This window comes from Chrysemys picta, chromosome 9 (genome assembly GCF_011386835.1).
Source record: "Chrysemys picta bellii isolate R12L10 chromosome 9, ASM1138683v2, whole genome shotgun sequence".
Taxonomy (NCBI): Eukaryota; Metazoa; Chordata; order Testudines; family Emydidae; genus Chrysemys; species Chrysemys picta.
In genome coordinates this window covers 98,936,148-98,956,290 of record NC_088799.1, presented here as the reverse complement: position 1 = coordinate 98,956,290, position 20,143 = coordinate 98,936,148, and the positions used below count along the sequence as shown (strand labels likewise).

The 20,143-nt window shown below is 44.8% G+C and overlaps 1 long non-coding RNA gene across 1 annotated transcript in view; it reads right to left on the bottom strand.

Annotated features, from left to right (window-relative positions):
* LOC101934150 (uncharacterized) overlaps window positions 1–20,143 on the bottom strand; it is a 31,839-nt gene extending 11,696 nt beyond the window's left edge. The window contains exons 1-2 of the long non-coding RNA XR_256347.5: window positions 19,907–20,143; window positions 817–997 (exon numbers count right to left, since the gene is read on the bottom strand). This is a non-coding gene — a long non-coding RNA (uncharacterized LOC101934150). The remainder of the gene's footprint in view (window positions 1–816; window positions 998–19,906) is intronic.

Below are 20,143 nucleotides of genomic sequence, written 5' to 3'. Positions count from 1 at the left end.
CTAGGAGAGTGTGTGGGGTGGAGCTGACCTTTCTGGTTTTACACCATCTGGGAATCCCCAACTAGTCACGACTGTGCTCTAAGTGCACAGGAATATTCCTAAAGATTGCAAATAAAGAACCAGGATATAACCAGGAATAACACAACTGTACATTGATATCCTATCGCTAACCCAGGTGCTTCCAAACTGGGATCCTTGTGTCACGGATGATTTGCTAGTGTTCTTCAGGGAGCTGGTTCTCCCCTTGTGTCCAGCTGCTTTTGTAGATCATTGGCCAGACGGGGCTATTGGGATCCTCTAGTCTGACCTCCTCTATTGTCATATAAGGGCAGCTAAAAATACGTAAAATATTGTCCTTATTTATTGCACGTCACCAGCTGCAGCAGTTGTCACAGGGAGCTTTTATGACTGCCAGTGGTAGGGGAGGGAATGTGAGTGACTGTAAGTAGGAGCGGAGGGAGTCAGTGGAATCCTGAATGAGGGTGAAGAGACCCATGAGCAAATCTCTCCATTAAGGTGTGGTCTACCCTATGGGAATAAAAGTCAAACTCCCTGTCTACACCTATTTCTCGTTTGTGAGAGCAGTCAGATGCCTCTGATGAGCCAAGGTGGGCAAGGTAATATCTTTTATTGGACCAGCTTCTACTGGTGGGTGAGTTGGTTCAATAAAAGGCATTATCTCACCCACCTTGTTTCTCTCATATCCTGGGACCAGCACGGCTACAACTACACTGCATAGAGCAGGTGCCTTTGATGTTAGACATCAACACATGTGCGTCTTTCCCATTACTGCAAGACAATTGGGGGATACCACACCTCTCTTGTCACTGTGTTGATGTTGTCTGACTGGCTATGGAGCAGATGAGACGCCAGTCGGTTGATTTACTGAGGGAAGGCTGTTTTTGTTTTCATTGAGGGTGCAGAGTGTCAGAACAAAGCAGAGTCGGCAGTGGGGATCTCAGCTCCCAAAATCTGCAGCCATAGATTTCTATCGCTCCTGAAAAACAAAACAAAATGGATGAAAACTAGGGCCTGATCCAGCCAAGCACTGAAATACACGCTTTACTTAAAGCACGTGAGTCATCCCATTGCTAAAGTACATGCCTCAGGGCCCGATCCAGCCCCTACTGAGGTAATTGGAAAGACTCTTACTGACATTGGATCGGGCCCCGAGTGTTTTGCTGGATCAAGGTCCATGCGCATGACCGGCTACGCTCTTCCTAGCCTTTCCTCTGCCTCCATCCCCACCATCCCCACACATGCATCCTGATAAGGCTGATCTGAAAATACAACGGCTGTGCTCTAGCTGAGTGAGCAGCTCCGGGAGCTAGAAAGAGGAATAAGATGCTACGGAGTGTGAGCAAGAGTGATGCAATCTGGCCCTGTTTATTTAGGGCTATGTTGTCCCCTTGTCTTATTCGGGAACATCCCTGCCTTTGCCCTGCCTGAATCTTGAGCCTGGTGCAGCGCACAGCCCCTATTTCCCGACTACTCCCCACGGTTTACAAGGGGGCAGGGAGGGGCCCCATCTCTTGCCATTTGCATGAGGTGGGCAGTAATTTACTATTCCCCTGGAGCAAGAGCGGAGCTGGGGAGGAATCATGTCTTGGACATACTCTTAGGCTGGTACTACTTACATACTGCCCGTTGCTTAGGCATGTCCAAAAGACACAGCTCTCCCTTTGGTGATAAAACCATGAAGTCTATTCTGCCCTGCCTTCACTGAAATCACTGGGGCTGCACTGGCTGTGCGAACCGCGTTAGGCCTGTTCTCTTCCGATTCCATCTTTCAACATCTGAGTAATTTGCTACTCAGTCCTGGAGGGGTTGTCAATAAAAGAAGCAGAGAAAAATGAAGTGTCAGTTACAAATGTGCCCTATCCGTGAATTTATTGGCAGAGTGGCTGGCAGATCTTGTCTGCCAATTGTCAAGACTTGGAATAAAATACAATGGCTCGGTTTTCTGTACCCTCCTCCCTATGAGGATGACAGATTGGCCCCATCATAGAGGTTACTTTATCCTTCTCACTACAAGCTAAGGTCAATTTTTATCATAATGCCCCAGTTTTCAAATACTTAGCATTCACCTCTGGGGCTGAAATTTCCCATGTTTGATCTCTGCCATATGGTTTGAGCAAAATTCAGTCACTTTTCTTTTGATCTATGAGGAGATTGGGTGGTGGGGGGAGGGGGAGGGAGGAGATGCAATTTCCCCATTTATTTAAAAAAATAGTTTTAACGTGTGCTGTCTGGGGGACTAAGAGGAGAATGGGGTGGAATAATTGGAACAACCGAATCATTTAAGTCCAGATCCTCAGCTGGTATATATTGGAATAGCTCCTCTGACTTCAGTGGAAGCACACTGGTGCACCTCACCTGGGGATAGGCCCCTTACCATTTAAATTGTGCATTTGGACTCCATCCACAGGAGCTGTGCAAGAGGTTCTCTGCTGCTATATTGCTGAAACTCACCCAATTCCATTGGCAGGGCAACCCATGCAGCCCCTCCAGTGTGTGCAAAGGAGAGCAGGATCTGGCCTACTTTCATTCAAGTTCATTTCTTTGCTCTAGCGCTGTATGTTTGTCTGCCTGACACATTGGAGTTCAAGCACTCACTTCTGGGCTGGGGAGGATGTTCCTAGTTTGACAGCAGTCTATAATTACTGGGTGTCATGCAGTGTCAGTGACAGATATGCAGCATCAGAATCCAGGGATCACTGAATTCATGAACCGCTCCTGGGTATCTTAGAAGTAAAATGACTAAGACCCTGGAAACACTTATGAATATGATCAACTTAAAGCATTTGAATAGTGTCACTGAAGTCAACAGAACTACAGATGAGCTTAAAGTTTAGTGTCTACACAAGCATTTATAGGATTGAAGGCCTTAATGTTAATTTGCTTGTGTCTTCTGTAACTCTTTGCACAATACTATGCACCTGTATTTCTAGAATTTAAAAAAAATCTCTGAGTAAAGTTTTTTAGTTGCTGGTGAACACTGATTACACTAAAGGAGAGCATCAGGACTTATAGATATGGAATTAAGCTTTTACTGGACGTGATTGTTTTTCAGTGGCAAGCTTGTCAAGTCTTTCATGTAATGTGTTGATTACAGGTGACTCTCCTTTCCAGATCCGGATCCATCAAAGCCTCATACTCCACAAATAACATCTGTGCTGATTATCTGGCAATGAGAAAGAGGCTACTGCTTCGCCGGTCCTAGTGCAGCATCTCCAATCACCATTCAATACACTTTGCCACAAGATGCGCAAATTACTCTATTGTTTCTTGTGAGTATAAAATGGTCGTGGTGGTGGTGGTGGTGGGATTTCCAATGATGGTGGGGGGCCTTTATAATCGTTAGCCCAGTGGTTAGGGTACTTATCTGGCATGTAGGAGACCCCAGTTCAATTCCCCCCATACCTGCTGAGGAGAAGGGATTTGAACAGAAGTTCCCCCCCACCCCACCCCACCTCGCCTCACATGTTTGCCCGAACATCCCCTCTTCCCTAGGCATTTTGTGTGGAGTTAGTCAGCCTCTGAGCACACCTGCTGGATTAGGCCCTGCATGCAAGTCAGGCAGAGGAGCGACTGTCTTCCCCTGGGTTGTGGATCGCAGGCGGGAGAGAGGTGTCTGGATGCCTAGAGGGAGGCAGCAGTGTGCATGCCCAGAGAGGAACTTTTACAGTAAAAGCTTAGGCACCAAGGAAGTTTGGATGCCTTCAGGTTTAGGTGGCAGCCAAGTGGGGCTTTGTGGATCTCAGTGGCCTAAATCTGGGGTGAAGTGCCTAAGTCCCTTTGCAGATCTGGTCTAGAGATTATACTTGTCTGTTTCCCCCCCACCCGCCTTTGTAATATGGTATCCTGCCCCTTTAAATGCCTGGGGCCAGTCAGAGCTGTTTGTTAACTCCGCCCTGCTCCACCTGTGCGGGCTCTGGGACTTAAAAGGAGGAAAGAATCATGTGCTGGCTGGAAAGGAGACCCTGAGGCTTGTGGCAAACTCCAGGTAGGAAGGCCTGGGAGTGGCTGCTCAGGAAAGTGCAGGGAGTCTCACCTAAAGGAGCCTAGGAGGGGCTGAAGAGAGAGCTGGAAAGGAGCCTGGGAAGGGGGAAAGTAGAGCCTGCGAGCGGGGTAGGGGGGAGGCGAAGAGTGTCTGAAATTAGAGGAGAGAAACCCCTCCGGAAGGAGGGTCTGGGCCTAGCTGGAGACTGGGAAAAAGCTTGGCTGGAAGGCCTGTCATATTCACAGCAGTGAGCTACCAAAGCAACCGGAAGGCATTGCCGGCTGTGTGGGGCCAGTGCTCAGGGACGGTGCGTTTTGTAACCCCTTGCTGCTTCTTTTCTTTGTAACTTACATGTCTGTCTAGTTTTCAGACTACTGACCAATTCTGCAAAGGCACGGCTGGGGATTCAGTCTGGGAGTTCCAGTGGGGCCAAGTGAGTTAGGCACCCAACCCCCATCAAAGTCTGACCTCTGAACCCCCCCCTGGGTTTGTAGACAGAGGTTGGGCTTTGAAGATTGCTGATTTATACAGCAAATGCCTATTCTACTGTAACCGTCTCCTCCCATCTCTGACCGCTCCTGCTCCCCTACGTACTTGCACACCCACCTACCCCTTCAGTCTGGGTTTCATTCACCTATTATATCTCAACATCCCAGGCTGGTGAGCTTGTTGATACAAGGATTCTTTGATGTACTAATTTTGTACAGCACCTAGCACATCAGGGATTCTATCTTTGATTGGGAATCCTGCTGCACTGTAAATAACAATGTAAGTCAAGCTAACACAACATGGCTTTTTGACCCCATATAGAGGTATATGAGTCTGTTATTGGCTTTGAACTCTGGTCCTTTAGCTCAAGCAGTAGATGTGGTTAGATGTTGATAGATGTTTGGCTGCATGTGTGTGTGTGTTCCCTCTGTATGCCGCCTCACCCCTGCGCAGACAGCTGGTACGGCAGACCTTGAGCAAACCACCCAATGACTACAAGATCCGTTAAGGGACGAAGGCACCCAGCCAGGTTTATTGTCGACAAAGCATGGTACTAGTATCCCCCAGACTCTACTGGACCATTAATACATGTATGCCAGTAACAATGGACCAGCTCAGTGAACGGTAGATAAGACAAAGATACTCCCTCTGAAATACATCTTTATACCCTGACACAAACAAGTTAGTACTGCCCCTTTGACATAGTTAGTTACAGCCCCCAGATGTCGCTAGTTATCACCCATCATTTTGTACATGTTGGTTTGATCAAAACATCTTTATGACGTACTATCATCCTGACCTTATCTTTTAGGAGGGGTCAATGTGTTTCTATTATCCTTGGGGAATGTTTTTGTACCATGCTTAATATCGGGATGTTCTGTTACCACTTGATATCAGGATGTGTTCGCATGAGCACTCTGTGACTAGCATGTCTTAGGAATGTGTATTTCTGCAATATCAGCCCTGTTCTTGCCAAATTCTGTGAGCAGGTCCTGCCTCATACCAGGCCTCTGATAGAAGGGCTTATGTCTCAGACTCTCTTCCTACTACAGTAGAGACTCATGCTTTGAGATCCAGAAGTTATGGGTCAGTCTCCACAGATGAGCCAGGCAGGGACATTGCTACAAGTGATGGGTAGAGGTGGACAAAGATGCATACTGTGGTGACTTCAGTTAAAATAATAATACTTAACCATATCATTTTCATACTTAACGTTGTGTGTGTTTTAAATATTCTCTATTACTTGTACAGCACCAACAGTGAGTGACTTTATAGGGTGGTCAGGCAACAAGGTCCTAGCACTCACTTACGGGCTTATTGTAAAAAAGGCAACAAACAAACCATTGGGAATGGGATGTAAGGAAATGCTGCGTGCTTAAGTAGGGAACCTTGGGAAATGTTTTCCCCCATGATTTTTTACTGGATCTAATTAGCCAACACAGCTGTGCAAGGAGAACTTTTTGGGGGAAGACCTGTTAGTTTTAAGGAAGACCTTGAAAAAGAAGAGGGTTGTGGTTAATATGCTACCACTTTCTCATGCTATGTAAAAGGACAAAGTCGCAGGTTTCCCCTCCAGCAATATGCCTGGAGCTAAGCAAACACAGCGCAGAAAAGAGTCATATAACGATAGTTTTGTACAAACACAGGGAATGGCGAGTTTTGAATAACGCTTGTTTGTCAAACGTTTTATTTTCACTTGGCGCATGCAGGCGCAATTAGAGTCAAAGTGATCCTGAGATGATCCAAACCGGAGGAAAACAAGCAAAATGAGAGAAGTGCTTTTAACTGCAGGGTTCTAAAGTGTAAATGATAAATAATATATAGATTTGCATTACTTACCCGAGCCAACTGGGTATTTTATTGCTGAGAAATCATTCGTGCCTTCCGAAAGAGCTAGTGTAAAAGCTGTAAACTGAATGTGAAGCGTGCTGGTGATTCCAGCAGAAAGAGAGAGCTCTGCTATGATTTATGTTGCACCAAACCTGAGCAGGAAACTGAGGAGTCTAGGCTAGTGATTTGATGACATTGGACGTGACGTTACAGCAGGTACCTAGGTGACCTGTTTTTTAATTCTTTGGAACAGTCCAGCTCCAATAACCCACCTGTAAAAATCAATTGAACGGGCACCTGCTGTGGAGATGTTCGGAAGGAAAAGTAGGTGGGCAGAGGGGTTTCTTATCATTCTCGAACTTTGTGTTGAGGAAGCAAACGATCCAGAGAATTTAAGTGCTGTTCTGCCCTGAAGGAGCTCTCTAGAAATGCCACCGTGGGATGCCACGTGGCTTAATAATGGTATGACTCCCTCTAGTGGCTGGGCTCAGCCTGCTACTTTCTCACAATGGAGGGAATTGCTCTTTAGCTCACGAGGGAGAGGCCTGTCCCTTCCCCTGAACCTCCTCTCCATCCTCTTTCTCCCTCTCCCAACTCTGAATAACCAGAACCCCACCGTCAAACAGGCCAACGGTGGTGGGAGGACGAAATGGATTCTGGGGTGGATAAGGAGACTAGGGGAGACACCAGAGCTGTTCTCAGATGCATGTTATGGTACCGGTGGAGCATGCCAGAGAAAGTGGCATAGGGGCAAACAGAAATGGAGGACACCAGAAGAGGGAACCAGGAAGGAAGAGAGGTGTGACAGGAAAATGGGACAGGGTTCCCAGGGGATGAAAAGCAGGGGCACTGCAAAGTGGAATAGGAGAGGGAGGATGCTAGAAGTAAGGGAACTGGAACAATGAAAAGGGATGTAAGGGCAAGGGCAGATTGTGAGGGCTGGACAAAGTGTAGGGGGGAGCAGGGTGTGGTTGAGACTATGATTCTTTTCATGGTGAATTTTTATTAATGTCATGGCAGAGGTGGGGGGAAAACAAGGATGTCACAGAAAGCAGAGAGGAGCTGAGGGTCCCTTAGGGAGCAGGGCTGGACAGTGAGTTTGCCTCACAGTGGCAGTTCCTGTCCTGCTGGCCTGGGCATGATTGCCCGCTCCAGGCATTGGGAACTGTCCCACGTGAGCTCAGCGTCACTCAGGTTTGGCACTTCCACCCCTCCATAGGTGGAGAACCAGAGTGGTGGAGGACCAAATTTGACTGGTGGTGCGAGCTGGCCCATGTAATCTCAATCAAATCTGGCCCTCCGTCTCCATCTACGGAGGGACATACACACCAAACCTGAGCATCGCTATGACAGCATGGACCAGGTTGCAACACCCGGAGGGGAAAAGAGCCAATGATGTGGGGGTCGCAGACTATTCAAATTCCCAGTTACTGTAAACACCACGACCTCCACGCCAAATTTGTAGCCTTAGGGATGATGGATGAAAGAGGGAGTGAAGACTGAGAGGAGAAAAACTGGGACGGGGAAGAGTCTGGAGTGATTTTGGGGAAGGACAGAGTAGGAGGGAGGAGCGAATGGATATTGAGTGAGGAGAGGCTGGTGGGGACAGAGTGAAGAGGTTTTGGGAGGGTTCTGGAGGGCATGATTAGTATCCAGCCTAGAGCTTTCAGGTGTGCTGTCTGCTAGTGTCTGGTGGTGTTAGGGCAGGTCAAACTGGACTGGGAAATGCAGATATATTATTACTGTTCCAGGGTTGTCTACTCTCACAATTTTATCACGAGTCTCACAATATCTTGTCTTTTTTTTTAAAGACCCCAGCTCCTGAAGTTATGTGAAGTTCAGCTTTCATTTAAAACAACCCCTCCCCCACCCCCATGCTTGTGGAGAAAATCGGGAAAACGTGACCCAACTGTAAGCTACATGCTCAGACACTGGAAAGCAAAGAAAAAGAATCCAAAATGTTTTATTCTGTAGAATTTCATGATTTTTAGGCCAATCTCATAATTTTTGGAGGCCTGACTTGTGATTTTTTTAATGTTTGGGGGTTGGCAGCACTGCTTTTCTATTATTTACTTTTATTTGAATAGGGTTTAATATTTAAATCCATACTCTATTCCCCCCACAGAGCCTACTGATCTTATTCTCCTTTCTATTAACTTGCACCACTTTCCACATCCCAGCAAGTTGCACTACTTTATCGTTTATGTCGCTGCTGAATTTAACCCCATGACTTCCATGGGACTTGAACTTGTTCTCACCAAGCCTCAGTCTGGGCCATTCTCCCTGAAGAATGATCATCATCTATGCATTGTTCCCTTCTTGCGGTATTGTTCCTTATGCGTATTGATATTTGTGATCCCTCATCAGGGGACAAAATAACTTTGGCTGAGTCTTTCGATTCAACTTACCCAATCAAGAGTTGACAGGTTTTTCAGAATCCCTCTGCCTGCAATCTCATCAAAATTCATAAACATGATAATTTCGCACTTGCAAAAATGTAATTGCCTTCCCCCCCCCCATAACCTTTGATAGAGTATATGGCTCTGTTTGATTCTAACTAGACTGATAAGGCACGTCTTACATGCTGGTAGCAGTCTCTTATTGATTTTAAATAATTTTGGTCTGTCTTTTGACAAACTATCACTTTTTGTTGTGTTAATTAAAATATGGTTTCATATTCTACAGCATAAATACTTAATTGGCTTAAAATGACTGAGCTTTCACATCATACAGGCCTAGCGACTCTATCAGGGAATCTGTATTTTGCCTTTAGCGGCCTTTACTCATTTTTATGGTGCCTCAGTGCAAATGATTTTCTAGACCTTGATTCAATAGTAATAATTTCAACCACAAGGATGAACAATTTTTTTGAAATTCATTAGCTCTTTACCTGTAATTTAGATCTAATTTTTAGCTTTGAAGAATACCTTCTATTTTAATTATTAGTTATTTATTACTTTCGAGAGTTCATTAATAGAATATGTTAAAATTCTAATGGCTAGAGCTGGAGGCATAATGCAAAAACCACTTTCTGTCAATATTTGTGTGAATTTTCCAGTAGATTAGCTAGGGCTATACTCATGTCCATTGACTTCAGTAGAATCTGGACCTTTCTGAACATTTTTGCAATTGAGTTTTACTGCCACAAAGGTTTACAGAAAGCTAATATCAAGTTGTAAGTGAGTGTGTCCACAGAAACCAAATGTATTTGTACAAGCAAGTATTCACAATGTAAATGTTTGCACATTTAACCAGGGAATGTAAACAATAGCATGAAACTTACCGGGCCAATCATAACTAACCTACACAGTGCCAATAACAAATATTGTATATTCACAAAACTGCCCACAATAGATACAGATTAAAAAGGGAGAAAAATGCCAAAGAAATTGTCAAATAATTTCAAATCACAAACAAATGTGAGGCGGTTGAGATCTGCTTGCAATTGTTCCATGAGCAGAAAGAGGCAACGTCACTGAATAAATTTGTTGTGAATTATTTGCTCAGCTCTTATAATACAAGGTCCCAATAAAGGGCCTGTCCTTCAACCTTTCCTCATGTGACTTCAGTGGACTACAAGTGAACAAGGGATGAAGGGTTGAGGCCAATGATTGTAAGATACTTTGCTTTACAAGCTTGTTCTTGATTCCCTAATTTTCTCAACAGAACTCTTTCCATGTAAAATTTCTCATGTGAACTCTGCATTAGCTGACTGTTTTTTTTGTTGTGCCTACCCAGTCAGTATAAAGTTAGTCTGACAACTAATGTTGGAGTTTCAAGATTTTGAATGTGATATGTTTTTCTAACATTTTTTTGTCCATTCCTAAATCAGAAATGATTCAACGTAGAAATTTATATTCTGTACTAATCCCTACCTCTGTCATTCCATACTAGAAACTTTAAGCAAATACTGATATTGACATTTGATTTGAGCTGATGGCATCGCACAGAACTTTGATGTTTTATGAGATAATCCTTCAGGATTATTTCCTCTTATATTCACCCTCTCCTTCCTGGTCTCCACAGCCCCAAGTGAGGGCAACCAGAATCTTTCTGACTGAAAACGTTCAAACACATCTACCTTCAGGGTGTCTCCACACTAGTGATCTGGAACTTACCCCTTCCCACTCATGTGTGAACATACCTGTGACAGCTCTGATAGACCTAGTGTGCTAAAAAGAGAGCGAACCCATGGCAGCATAAGCAGTGGGAGGGACTAGCTGCCCTGAATCCCATCTGAGATGCTAGGCAATACAAGGGCAGCTAGTATATGTCTACTTGAGCTGGAAATTACACATTACACAGCTCCAGCGTAGACCTACCTAAGACAATGCTCATGACACAAGTGTATTGTGAGGGTTAATGGGCCAATTCTGCCCACCTTACTCTCATGAAGAGCCTCACTGACTTTGATAACTCAGTGGGATATTGACTTTTGTTAGGGCCCGACCCAAAGCCTACTATAGTGATGGGAGTCTTTCCATTGACATAGATGGTCTTTGGATCAGGTCCACTCATCTTAGGCCTTTGGGATCCTTCAGGTGGAGAGAGAGCTCTGCAGTGCAAAGTGTTTTAATGCAGGTCTTGGGCTGGCTGAAGGATGCTTCTGGGGAATTACATGAGACATTTATCTCCATACTCATAGGCTTCACACTTCCCTTCTGCATAACCTCTGGCTTTAGCTGAGATGACCCCAACCCTTCTCACTGCTTGGATGCTGAAAGCAAGTGCTGAGCGGCTGAATTAGTTCCCTTGCCTTTCCCTTTAAATGAACATAGACGGAAACCCAACTCAGATTCCCCCCTTTTCTGTTCTCCCTCCTGTCTGTCGACGATAACCACTTTTTCTGTCTTGCTGTTGATGCAATTTAGAATGACATGCTGCAGGAGCACGCAAGATTAATGAAAATGTTCTGTAGTTCCTTCAAGACTTTCTGTGGAGACAATGTAATATAGATTGATTTGGATCAGTCATTTAGTCTGTCCCCATTTCCCAAGGGCGTTGACAGATTTTTGCACGAAAGGGGGTGGGGGAGAGGGAGAATATTAAACTGCCTGGTCACTAGCTGCTTATTTGTCGCTCAGTCATATCCCTGACCAAGCAAAGTGCCCCGTGCAATACTCTAGTCTGTTCCTATCTCGGTTGTGTGTGTAATGCTGCTGACCACTTAAAAACCCACAATTACCTTGCCATGGTATTAGTTACTGAGTGATATAGAATCATAGAATATCAGGGTTGGAAGGGACCTCAGGAGGTCATCTAGTCCAACCCCCTGCTCAAAGCAGGACCAATTCCCTGCTAAATCATCCCAGCCAGGGCTTTGTCAAGCCTGCCCTTAAAAACCTCTAAGGAAGAAGATTCCACCACCTCCCTAGGGAACCCATTCCAGTGCTTCACCACCCTTCTAGTGAAATAGTGTTTCCTAATATCCACCCTAGACCTCCCCTACTGAAACTTGAGACCATTACTCCTTGTTCTGTCATCTGCTACCACTGAGAACAGTCTAGATCCATCCTCTTTGGAACCCCCTTTCAGGTAGTTGAAAGCAGCTATCAAATCCCCCCCTCATTCTTCTCTTCTGCAGACTAAACAATCCCAGTTCCCTCAGCCTCTCCTCATAAGTCATGTGCTCCAGCCCCCTAATCATTTTTGTTGCCCTCTGCTGGACTCTTTCCAATTTTTCCACATCCATCTTGTAGTGTGGGGCCCAAAACTGGACACAGTACTCCAGATGAGGCCTCACCAATGTCAAATAGAGGGGAATGATCACGTCCCTCGATCTGCTGGCAATGCCCCTACTTATACAGCCCAAAATGCCGTTAGCCTTCTTGGCAACAAGGGCACACTGTTGACTCATATCCAGCTTCTCGTCCACTGTAACCCCTAGGTCCTTTTCTGCAGAACTGCTTTCTAGCCATTCAGTTCCTAGTCTGTAACAGTGCATGGGATTCTTCCATCCTAAGTGCAGGACTCTGCACTTGTCCTTGTTGAACCTCATCAGGTTTCTTTTGCCCCAATCCTCTAATTTGTCTAGGTCTTTCTGTATCCGATCCCTACCCTCCAGCGTATCTACCATGCCTCCTAGTTTAGTGTCATCTGCTAACTTGCTGAGAGTGCAGTCCACGCCATCCTCCAGATCATTAACGAAGATATGGAACAAAACCGGCCCCAGGACCGACCCTTGGGGCACTCCACTTGATACCGACTGCCAACTAGACATGGAGCCATTGATCACTACATGTTGAGCCCGACCATCTAGCCAGCTTTCTATCCACCTTATAATCCATTCATCCGGCCCATACTTCTTTAACTTGCCAGCAAGAATACTGTGGGAGACCATATCAAAAGCTTTGCTAAAGTTAAGGAATAACACATCCACTGCTTTCCCCTCATCCACAGAGCCAGTTATCTCCTCATAGAAGGCAATTAGGTTAGTCAGGCATGACTTGCCCTTGGTGAAACCATGGTGACTGTTCCTGATCACTTTCCTCTCCTCTAAGTGCTTCAAAATTGATTCCTTGAGGACCTGCTCCTTGATTTTTCCAGGGACTAAGGTGAGGCTGACTGGCCTGTAGTTCCCTGGATCCTCCTTTTTCCCTTTTTTAAAGATGGGCACTACATTAGCCTTTTTCCAGTCATCGGGACCTCCCTCAATCGCCATGAGTTTTCAAAGATAATGGCCAATGGCTCTGCAATCACATCCGCCAACTCCTTTAGCGCCCTCAGATGCAGTGCATCTGGCCCCATGGACTTGAGCTCGTCCAGCTTTTCTAAACAGTCCTGAACCACTTCTTTCTCCACAGAGGGCTGGTCACCTCCTCCCCATGCTGTGCTGCCCAGTGCAGCAGTCTGGGAGCTGAAATATACTGTATTTCCAATACTTGGAATAAGAAATACTACAGTAAATAACATGATTCCCCTTCTGCCCCCTTTGGTAGTAGCAGCCACCCTATGGACCAGATCCAATGCTCATGGAAAGTCTCTAATCTCAGTGACCATTGGCTCAGGCCCTACGTATGAATTTACTCAGCAATTCAGATATTTGGATGATAGGAATTTTTTTTTTCAGTTGCACAAATGATTATGTGGAACAGCTGTCTGCGTTTTTATCTCACTCCTGCTCTATTCTTTCTAAAGTCCTTGGAGCCTTTTTCTTTTGCAAACCCGTTATCCTCTGCAATCTCGATCGTGCTGTCATTGGTAGTGAATATATATATATTTAATTTCTTTGCTGCTGCTCTGCCTGTCTGCTTTGCTCTGCTTCTGAATGCCGCACGTGTATGCCGGGTGCTCTTGCTGGTGGAGTGGCCAACAGCTGCTTCTCTTGATGAGGTGTTTTGTATGGAATCCAAGCAGCCTTGTTTTCCATGTCTTAATTGCAATGTGAACCCTCCACTCTCCTGTTTCATTAGCTCTGAGAGCCATTTTTTGTCTCCTTCAATACTCTTGTTTGTTCTTGGTGCTTGTAACCAAAAATATTTACAAATAGGCAGAGGCCAGGAAAGTGAGATATGGAGGCAGATCTGAATTTACCCTAACCAGTAGTAGTATTAAATTTAGCAATAGAGTAGCACTTATGGGTTTGGGGCCCCATTGTGCTGGCCACTGTACATAGAGATAGTAAGGGACAGAATTTCCAATAGATAAGACACACCAAGTGTCAGAGAGAGGAAATATTACCACCTCCATTTTACAGGTAAGACACTGAAGCTCCAATTCAGCAGGGACTAGTAGGACTACTCCCACACTTAGTTAGGCACATGCTCAAATACCATGTGGTACTGGGGTCAGAAAGATTAAGTGACTTGCCTATGTTATACAGGAAGTCCATGGAAGAACTGGGAATTTAAGCTAGATCTCCTAAATCCCAGTCAAATGTCTTAACCATAAGATCATCTTGTCATCATTACTGAAAGTCTGGACATGCCCAGATCCACAATTTTTAGCTTGGTCCATCATATAGATAATAGCCAACTGCAAAGTTCAAGATTGGTTCCAAAATTCGGAGGATATTTCAGTCTGGATCGTAAATCCACTGAGTGTTTAGATCTGGGATTTTTGTTCAGAATCACCTCTAGCAAAAAAAAGAGAGAGAGAGCATGGCCAGCTCTTTAAGAACTCTTGGTTGTAAATTACCTGGATCTGCTGATTTAACACTGTGTAACTTTAGAAGCCACTGTTTAGCGTCCTCCTGAGTTCCTGTTGCAATGGTCCTCTCACTCCATCTATCCCAGCTTTTCAACAAAACTCCCCAAAACTTTGTTATCCAAAACTGTATTTTCAAATAGGATCACTCTTCTATTCAGGTTTTTCCACCAACCCATCACTGTGATATCTGAGCCATTCCAGCAATGTGATAAGGCATAAGAACGGCCATACTAGGTCAGACCAATGGTCCATCTAGCCCAGTATCTTGGCTTCCAACAGCAGACAGTGCCAGATGCTACAGAGGGAATGGACAGAACAAGGCAAATATTGAGTGATCCATCCCCTGTCATTCAGTCCCAGTTTCTAGTATTCAGAGGTTTCAGGATACGTAGGCCTGATCTACACTTTGGGGGCAGGTGATCGATCTAAGTTACGCAACTTCAGCTACATGAATAATGTAGCTGAAGTCAACGTACTTAGATCTACTCATCGTGTTGTCTTCACTGCTCCCCTGTCGACTCCACCTACGCTTCTCGCTCTGGTGGAGTACCGGAGTCGACGGGAGAGCACTCGGTGGTCGATTTATCACGTCGATAAATCGACCCGTGCTGGATTGATCACTTCGGAGGTAAGTGTAGACAGAGTATGGGGTTGCGTTCCTGACCATCTTGGCTAATAGCCATTGATGGGCCCATCCTCCATGAATTTATCTAATTCTTTTTTGAACACAGTTATACATTTGGCCTTCACAACATCACCTGGCAATGAGTTCCACAGGTTGACTGAGCGTTGTGTGAAATAGTACTTCCTTGTTTAGTTTTAAACCTGCTGCCTATTAATTTCATTGGGTGGTCCCTGGTTTGTGTGTTACGTGAAGGGGTAAATAACACATTCTTATTCACTTTCACACCATTCATGATTTTATAGACCTCTATCGTATCCTCCCTCAGTTGTCACTTTTCTGAGCTGAACAGTCCCAGTCTTTTTAATTTTTCCTCATATGGAAGTTGTTCCTTACTCCTAATCATTTTTGTTGCCCTTTTCTGTACCTTTTCCCATTCTAATATATCTTTTTTGAGATGCAGCAACCAGAACTGCACACAGTATTCAAGGTGTGGGCGTATCATGGATTTATAGAGTGGCATTCTGATATTTTCTGTCTTCTTATCTATCCCTTTCCTAATGGTACATAACATTCTGTTCGCTTTTTTGACTGCCGGTGCACATTGACAGGTCTGTAGTCCACAAAAGCTTATGCTCTACTAAATTTGTTAGTCTCTAAGGTGCCACAAGTACTCCTGTTCTTGGTGCACACTGAGTGGATGTTATCCACAGTGACTCCGAGATCTCTCTCTTGAGTGGTAACAGCTAATTTAGACCCCAACTTTTTGTGTGTATAATTGGGATTGTTTTCCAGTGTGCATTATTTTGCATTTATCAACATTGAATTTCATCTCCCCAGTCATCCAGTTTTGTGAGATCCCTTTGCAACTCTTTGCAGCCAGCTTTGGACTATCTTGAGTAATTTTGTATCGTCTGCAAACTTTGCCTCCTCACTTTTCCAAATCATTTAAGAATATGTTGAACAGCACAGGTCCCAGCACAGATCCTTGGGGGAATCCCACTATTTACCTCTCTCCGCTGTGAAAACTGACCATTTATTCTGACCCTTTTTTCCTAGCTTTTAACCAGCTACTGATCCATGAAAGGACCTTCCCTCTTATCCCTTTTGGTGTGGGACCTTGTCAAAGGCTTTCTGAAAGTCCAAGTGCACTATATCAACTGAATCACCCCTGTCCACATGCTTGTTGACACCCTCAAAGAATTCTAATAGTTTGATGAGGCATGATTTCCTTTGCAGAAGCTGTGTTAGCTCTTCCCCAATGTATCATGTTAATCTGTGTGTTTTTATAATTCAGTTCTTTACTATAGTTTCAATCACTTTGCCTGGTGCTGAAGTTAGTCTTACTGGCCTGTAATTGCCAGGATCGCCTGTGGACCCTTTTTTAAATATTGGCATCAAATTAGCTATCTGCCAGTCATCTGGTACAGGGGCTGATTTAAGGGATAGATTACATACCACATTTAAGGCACACGACTAATATGGATCATGTGGGGTTTCTCTCTCTTAATGTTAGCTACGTATTCATGACCTTTCCTTCAAAAACATTTTGTAACCATTTTTCCTGTAGTGGACCACCCCATTTTTTAAAGTTAATTTCCAAGTGATTAGAGGGCACGTTGTACTTGTTCTGGTCTGGTGGGAGTCTTGGGGGAGTACTCTCAATATTACAATCATATTTAGAGTGGTTTAAAATAAAATGATCCAGGAGTCATGCACAGATAATAGCCAACTGTGAAACTCAGTTTCATCATGGTTGTAGCAATCTGACCTGTAGGGCATGAATACAATGTGCTTTACTCTAGGGGACAGCATTTTAAAATTGCATTGTGTCCCGGGAAACTTCCAAACAAAACACCCCAGTCTAATTGGTGACATTTCTGCATATTGATCACATTTAATTTTGTATTTATTTATTAATAAATTATTGTTAGGGCAGCTTGCATGAAAACTCCTCTTTATTACTTAGGGCAAAGGAGTTGCTTCCTGCAGCTTGTTCTTCTGATGTCATTATCCCCTGTTGTGACCTCACAATGAATTTCTGTAGCTGTGATTAGGTACCCCAATGCTCACACTTCACAATGCCTTCTCATACTAGCTTCACCCCAATGGGGCACATGTCCGCTCGACCTCGGTCTTTAAAGCCACCTCCTAATGAGCCTCTCACCAGTCTGTGACACCACCCCAGTGCAAGTCATCTTACTCCTGCTTCTTCTGAGTTACACACTTCCCCAGATGATTATGTACCCGATACCAACCTTCCCTTTTATATTCCCCCCCTAAGCTTCAAGGTCAAAATACTGTTGATAACCTTTGTTTTTATTTTTAGTGTGTATTTAAGATAATTGTTTAGCTCTGCCAGAACATTGTGTTCCACAGCATGAGAGAACTTTCCAAAGCATGGTTGGTTGTGTGTGCGCATGTGTGTGCACCGTAGCTGTCCACGGAAACACTTACCCCACTCTTTTCCACTAACAAATGAGGAAACAGGCAAAGAGGATACCAATTTTGGGAGAACAATGAAATGACAAGCAACGACAGGGACGGCATTTCAACCTCGACGTAACCACGTGACATGACAGTTGTTTAGTCAGACCCATCGCTCTTGCTTCAGCTCCCAAGTAGCATGAATTACAGAAGGAATGAAGTGAATATATGAGGAGAGAACAGCTCTGCATAATGTACCTTCCAGCTGGAGAAATAATATAGGAGGCCTTTAATAGGCCTATTTGAAATCAGCAGATTGAAATTGCCCCTTCAGCCCCCGGTGGAGGCATCTGATGCTTACATGTGAATAAGGGCGTCAGAATTTGACCTACTGGGGTAAAAATAAATAAATAAATAAATAGATTCTTTCCCCTAGACTATGAACAAAATAATCCCTCGACCAACCAACTAACTAGGGTTTCTTTGCGTCTACAATGTATATTCATTCTCCTCCTGATAAAGGGCAAAACTCCGCTTTCTGTTACATCAGGGTAAATCCAGGGCTTTCTTTTCTCAATAATAAGTCCATTCTGGGTAAACTGTTTTCTCCTTGTTAAGTTTTATGACAGGACATCTGTCTTCCGGGCAAATCATTTTTTGTTTTTCTTAAGGGTTGTCTAGCTATGCCTTTGTGACACTGTTCTGTCTCTTTCATGTCCTCTCTTTCACCAGGCACCACTTTCAGAGCTGGTCTAACACCTGCAGGTATATTCTACGAATGTTGATTAGAATCTGTTTCAGCCACACGCACACATCTATTGTGCGATCTGGCTTTTTCAGAGAAAGTGATTGAATTGAGTCACTTGCTTGTGGAAAACAAATTTTAAGCTTGCACATGAAAAGTATGGGTTATTTTATCTGTGACGGGACACTACTTCCCACAGCATGGGGGAGAGGTTTCCAAAACCCTTTGCCAGAGCCCTGGCACAGAGGTCAAGATCAAGCTAGACAGAGATCTGGGCACATCCTTCATAGTTAGGACCACACATGCACATGCAATTACATTGTGTGACTTTGACAATAGGACACTAAACAAAACCCAGTCAGTAAATCTTACAGGAGCCTAGGTTTTCTATGAGAGGTGCCTCTGGCTCAGAATGGAAATGGTTCTGAACTTCTTCATGAAGGATAACTTTAGAAAGACTAATCTTGCACCTCTTCTTAAACCATTCCCTCTCCTTGAGAGATCCAGATCTTTAGGATCTTCATAAAATCCGCCCCCTAGAGTTATGCTTCTCCCAGCAGGGAACAGAAATGTGACTTGCTGCTCAATTACCACTAACCAGTACAGCTTGGATTTTGAGTACTGAGTATCAAATGCTCTTCACGATTAATCTATAGAATTAAGAATCATAGAATACCCAACAAATGCAAGTGAATTGCGGTCGGCCCCTGGACCTTCCATAAGGCCAAAGAAGCTTAGTTCATCGATGGGAGTAAATGATTTGCTCAGCTCTTTCCCTCTCTTCCTTTCTCTCTCATTGTTTCTTCTCCCAAAGATCCAAATCACATTCTGCCAATGCCACCTCTGTAGTACTTTAGACCAACAAATCTCTGAACTGTTACTCATGTGGAAGCGAGATCTCAAACCCCTATCAATCTTCTCACTCTTTAGACAGATATTTGGCTTCTTTCTGAGCTGGGAAAATTAAGGTCGGCTGATGCAAAGCATCACTGTGCATTTAGGCCCAGCCCCTTGAAGGTCAGATCCTAGGGTGCCACCAACAGTGGGTGCTCTTTTGGGGAGCTAGGCAGAAGCACCAGTAAGGAGGGAAAGGAGGCAGGTAGGAGGACACTGATGACAGATTGGCCATCTGGCAGGAATTTAGAAGCTGCCCCTGTATGGCGAGTCAAGTCAGCTTATGGAGGGAGCTGCAGTTAGAGCTGGCTGCTCCCTGGGGAGGGGAGAGAAGAGAGGCTGGGGCGGGTTTGTGTTGAGACTTAGAGACCAATGGAGAGACACTGGATCTACGGCATGAGATGTTTTCAGGGGTAAACACTTCCAGTGGGAGCTGTTTCCAACCTGCCGTTAAGTGACCTCCTGAAATGACAGGGAACGTGGGGTTGTAAGGATGGATGTCCTTGTTCCTTTTGTCAGGTTGGCAGTGGCAGACCCTGTGACATGCAGCATAGCTGGGCGGCTCTGGCAGCTCCCCCCCCACCTACTATGATTAAATCCCAGTTCGCTGAACTGGACAGGAAGCTACATGCAAGAGCCAGCTAAGATTCAGTCAGGGCAGCAGCCATATAAGGGGGCAGGGAGCCTCCAGACTTTTTTCTAAATGCTCCTTTTCATTTATCGGCGCTGGGGATGGTGTTGAACTTACCGATGCAGCCGGGGTTTGCAGACGTGTACGGACAGAGCTGGGATTCCAGAGAAGCAGCGGCAGCTATATCAGTGTGCCAAGCACAGAAAGCAGGTTCCCTCACACCCCGCAGTGACATTTCCCATTCAGTTACAGGACAACGTTGGCAGCTGCAGGAGCGGTTGCCATGACAACGTCACTGCAGCCTCTGCTGCAGGAGGTCCCTGCGACTACGGCATTCCTAGGTTCCCCCCCTGC